We start from the raw sequence: 6,000 nt of genomic DNA, 5'->3' as shown, positions 1-6,000 counted from the left end.
ATTATTCGATTCAATACTTATTTTTGTTCTAATTTAGTACATAAGTTTAGCTTCATTGTTCAATTTGGTACCTAAACTAAACAACATCATGTGGTCTAATAAATATTTAACATGTATGCTCTAGAAATGTTCATAGGCTTGGTCGAGTTGGGCCCATCCAAAATCTTAGGCCCGTTTGTTAAACTCGGGCCTACCCTAAAAAATGAGCCTAAAATTTTGTCCAAGCATAGCCTGATAAAAATGCTAAAACTCAGGCTGGGCACGACCGTATTAATTTTTATATAATTTTTATTATTATTATTTTTATATAATTTTTTTAAAAATATAATACATAAAGAATATTAAAAATATTAAAATAAATGTTTCCCAACAAATTGAAAATATTTTTTTAAAAAAAATATGTATACTTAAATAACACTAAGATATGCAACTTAACAAGCAAATGTTTCTAAAATAGTAACAAAATTAACAATAAAACAAGAGTTATACAATATTCAAAAAATAAAAACAACATAGTAGCAACATAATAGTAAAATTGTAGTAAATAGTGAAAAAAACAACAACAAGAAAATAGCAACAAAACAGTAAAAAAAATAAAATTTTTTGCATATTCGGGCCAGGCTAGGGCAAAAAAAACTTACTCGAAGCCCAACCCGTTTTCTAAATGGGCCTTATTTTTTGCTCAAGCCCATTTTTCGGGCCTATATTTTTACCCAACCCCCACTTTTTGGGCGGACTTTCAAGTCTAGCCACCCAACCCAACCCATGAACAGGTTTAGTATGCTCTAATAAAAAAACATAGGTATTTAATTGGGACAAAAGAAAAACTCAGGTGCCAAATTGAACACTAAATCTAAATTCAAATACCAAATTGAACATTTAAACCAAATATAAGCCATATGATCACACGTACAAAAAGAAAAAGAAGGATAAGGAGAAATTGTGCCTTCAGTCCCTAAAGTCAATATTTAACTGCACAGTTTGTGCTATGTCAAACTTTCGTTATATTTATAATGTCAGGTAGACCTCATCATGGGGTGAGCTACCTGCCCAAGCCTGAATGTCCACCTGAAAAGTAGGAGACTCAAAAAATGGCATTGGACAAAAAATAAAGTTGATTTTTTAAAATAGGTTGGGCCTGGGATAAGATTTTTTGACCCGGCTTGGTCCAACCCGAATCTGGCTAAAATAATTTTTTTAGTGTTGTTTTGCTGTCACTTTGCTATTATATTGTTACTATTTTATTATTATTGTTTGGATATTGTATAACTCTTTTTTATTGTTAATTTTGCTACTATTTTAAAGACATTTGCTTGTTAACTTGCATATATCTTAATGTTATTTAAGTATAAAGACTTTTTTTAATATATTTTTAATTTGTTGGGAAACATTTATTTTAATGCTTTTAGTGCATTTAATATATTATATTTTTAAATTTATTTTTATATAAAAAAATCTAATACTGACAGACCGAGCCAAGTTTGGGTTTAACATTTTTTATATAGGTCAGGCTTGAGCAAATTTTAAGCCCATTTTTCGAGTTGGGTCTGGGCTTATAAAGAGGACCTAAAATTTTGCATCAACCTAGCTCAAACCCAACCTAACTCATAATTGTGATTACAAATTAATAAAGTTAGTGACCAAACGACCAAAACATAATTTAAATCGTACATAAATATCTATTTTTGTAGTTTACATTGATATTAATTATAATTTAAAAAAGTGACACGATGTAAAAGATAATATAAAAAAATAAAAAAATAAAAATATTATCTTATAATTTAATAGAAAGGGTACACCATATCAATAAAATATTTAAATATAAATAAAAAATTAGATTGAAATCTCAGCACTAAAAAAGAATCTAAAAATTCAACCAAGCCGACACAATTAAAACTTCATTGACAAGTGAGTACTTTATTGCGAAAAAAGAAGGTACAGTATGAGATGCACGTGAAAATGATTGTTATCGCCGCGTAAGCAAATCAAGGAAAGATCCCTGCTGTATAAAACAAACTACTGAAAAGAGTTTGTGGTCTTTGTTTTTTTTTTTTGTGGAAATACAAAAAAAGAAAGAGTATTAACTAATAATAAATCAACACACTAACAATGGTGTTTGCTCAACCTATCTTTTTTAATTTTCTAATTATTTTTCCTTCCAAACAAGTATCCAATCTATTTACCATCTTTCTTTTCTTCTTATCCAACGTCATGTTGTAACAATCGGATCGATAATTTAATAAATTTAATCAGTCAAATATTAAATTTTAATTAAAAATTTTATCATATTGAGGAGGTCAATTTTTTTAAAAAAAGTTACAAACTAGTCAATTGATCTCTAAACAATTAAAGGTGTTATCTTTTAGTGGGGGTTTTGTTTCTTATACTTTATCGAGAGCCAGTGTACCTTGAGAGGCCACCCCATAGGCTTATTCACAGAATCGGAGTGCCTTAATTGGACCTGCAAAGCTCAATAGAAAGGAGCCGGTATAGGGCGTGAGAAGAATTATGTCTTAGCTACCGTAATTGCTAACGTCTTGGGGGTTGTGTTCATTAGGAAAAACACATTGGGTTAATGGAGTCAAGGTGCCAGGAGCAACTAGTAATAAAATTAAAATGTCTTACTCATGCATTGCCTCCCATAAGCGTCTTTGTTTGGTGACGTTGGCTCACATTGCCCATTGGTTCAGTTCATGTTAGATTCTTGAAGTTACAGCTTTCACTGTTTTTCTTTGCCTAGAAAGAGATAATTGAGATGATTTAATAACGAGTTTAGCTCGAAGGGCAATAGTATAGAATGAGTGGATGGTAACGTCAAATTATTAGCACTATATTCTAAATGCTTTATTGCCTCTATCTTATCTATTAGGGGTGTGTTTGGTTGCGCGAAAAAATGAAAAGATGGGAGGAAGAAGTGAAAAAAAATGAAAAGAAAATAAATTTTGAGTTTATTTGGTTGGGAAAAAAAGTGAGGAAGAAAATAGGAGGGGTGACTATTTTCTATCATAATACATAAAAATCAACCATTCCAAATTAAAATGATGAAATGAGAGAGATGTGTATGTTAGTTCAAAATTATACAATTTTCAAATGTTTTCTATCAAGCAATAAAGAGAATATAAATTTCTTCCATTTTTTCCGTCTCTCCTACCAAGCACACTTATGAAAAAAAATTATATTTTTCATCATTCTAGTTTTTCACCCCTTTAATTTTTCATAAAATAAATTTATGATTAAATTTTAGTGTATATTTTCATAAACATATTTATAAAAAAAATACTTAATGACTATTTTTAAAAAAAATGTCAACATATATCAAAATCATAAATAAACATAATCATAAAAGAATATTTATATGTAGCCCCACATGTGGTATCTGCAGATGATGCTAGGAAAAAAAATTAATTTTAATTTACTTTTTAAAAATATAATATATTTTTGTTTATAAAGAACAATCATATAAATTTAAAATTAGAAAAATGAAAATAAAAGGCATCAACAATGGTTTTATGATTATGATTGTGAAAATTTGAGCTTTTAGGTTCAAATTATATGATTTTAATTGAATTTGCGGTTATCAGTTCAACCAGTTAAATTTAAAAAAATATTAAAATTTTAAAAAATAAAAAATTGATTCAACCGTTAGTTCAACCAGTTCGTACTGCTTCAATATCATTCTCCGAACAAATACCTTAGTTGATTCCTGATTCAATTGGTCCGGTTCAAAAATAATTAATTTTCACATTTATTTTGATTTAACCTAGTGTATTTGGTTATTGTAAGATAGTTCATCTTGATTATAGTTATTCGAATTGTATTTATTATAATTTTATTTATAAATTCTTTTAAAAAAAATAGTGGTTATGGTTATAAAAATTAATTTTTTAATATAAAAAAATAGTTATACACAAGCCATGTAAATCTTAGAAAACCTAAACTTCATAGCTATAATAATAATTAAAGTTTGTTAAAACATGAAATATGGGGGTGGTTTGTTATCGCGATTCACATCGTAGGGGTTCCACGAGTTACACGTATAAAGGTGATTCACACTATGAAAGGTGTGGAGAGCCGCTAAACTTGGAGGTTTCAAGGAGTCTCATGAGCTTAGATAGTTACTTGGGAGAGATTTGGCAAAGCTTAAGTAGGCCTCCTGGAGCTCTTTTCGTTCTTGTAATAGAAAGGGTTTTTATAGAACAGTGTAAGCTTTGACGTGGGACTTGCTAAAATGATGCTCTACTATATATACTGTAATATTTTGAAAATTACTACTGTAATACCTCGAAAATTACTACATTAAGAAAGTAGGTATCCTTGATATAATAAAATAAGGAAATAAAGTGAAAAAAAAGGGAAATTTTGAGTTATGGCAACATTGGGAAGTATATTATGATATATTAATTCAAGAAAGGATTAAATCGCAAAAGTGAGAAAAGTTTTGTTGATTAAGAGTAAATACTCAAAATTTGAAGGGGTAAAGTGTAAATATGAAAGGTTGAAGGACCAATGGTACAAATATTTTAAGGGTGGAATAATCTAGAAACTAAGGAAAATGATGAATTAGGACCAAATTGAAAAGGTGAAGAATTTTAAGGGACTAAATTATAATTTTATCAAATTAAGTGATGACTCAAGGATGAAATTTTTAAAGATTATAAAAGACAAAATGGTCAATTAGAATAGAGAGAATTCTAGAAGGCAATGATGATGTTGGAGATATTTTAGATTAATTATTTTAAATATTATTTTATTATTTTAAATATTATTTTATTATTATTTTATTTAGTATATATATAAGAAAAGGAAGATGAAGAATCACCATCCCACCATTTTTTCCCATGCACCAACGTGAGAAGAAGAGAGAAAGAGAGAAAGTTTTGCTTTCTTTACAATTTGGTCCTTCCACCAAAAATTCACCATTTTCACCTAGAAATCAAAAGAATTTCCATATCCATCAAGAGAGAAAGATAACAAGGATACTATGGGGAGCTAGAATATCAAGTCAAATTCAAGAAAGAGAAGCTGGATGAGAGAAAAAATCAAGTTAAAGGTTGAAACTAATAGGACAAGTAAGAACATCAAGATTTCAATATATTTTTAAGTTTGATATTATTGAAAAAGCATAGAAATGATGTTATAGTAGAGATTTATTATATAAGGTCTTATGTTCTTGATATATTAGTGAAGGGAAATAAGTGAAAGTGATGAGAAATATTATAGAGAAAGGGAATAAATGAGTTATAAACTTAATAATCAACATCTTGCACTAAAACAGTTTTGGACAGCAGCAGTAGGTTAACTTTGAAAAATCACCATAAATTGTGAAGATCGAATTAGAGGATGAAAAAAATATGATATTAAAGCTTATTGAGTCTAGTTTCTCATAGAAGAAACGATGTAAGTAATGGAATTTTAAATCATTATATATAATAAATTTTGTGAGACAATGTTAGAATAAATTCGGGTTCCCCTGTTCTAACTTTGGACAATCATCAAAATTTGAGAAAAATAATTAGGGGCTTAAATTTATTTGTTTAAATCCTTAATGAGTCTATTTTCAATAGAAACAAATGGTAATATCATCCAAATCCCATACGAGGAGATAATTAATTTTTAGTGAAGAATGGTCGAAATTTTCAGACAGTAGAACAAGGATGACTTTAAAGAATAAACTGCACTTATTGGATAAACCATAAATTCTGAAAATGTTATGGTAAAAATATATGTGAGTCTAGTTTCATATAAATTTATCGGATCTTAATTCGGAGTTTCGTAGCTCAAGATATAAATAATTTAGTGACTATGATTCAAGTTGACAACTTTGAATGAACATATAAATAAATAGTGAAATTATAGATAATGTTATATATAAGCATGTTATATACATTAAAGATGTGGAATGGAGAGGAGGAGGAGGAAAATATATAATTATTCAACTAGCATGAGTTTTCATTAAAAATGGCTAATTTGCATGTTTTAGGATCAATGACTAAATTGAAT

The sequence above is a fragment of the Gossypium hirsutum genome, chromosome D12 (assembly GCF_007990345.1).
Source record: "Gossypium hirsutum isolate 1008001.06 chromosome D12, Gossypium_hirsutum_v2.1, whole genome shotgun sequence".
Lineage (NCBI taxonomy): Eukaryota > Viridiplantae > Streptophyta > Magnoliopsida > Malvales > Malvaceae > Gossypium > Gossypium hirsutum.
The sequence above is the reverse complement of the archived record's forward strand: the minus strand, read 5'-3'. Positions refer to the sequence as shown.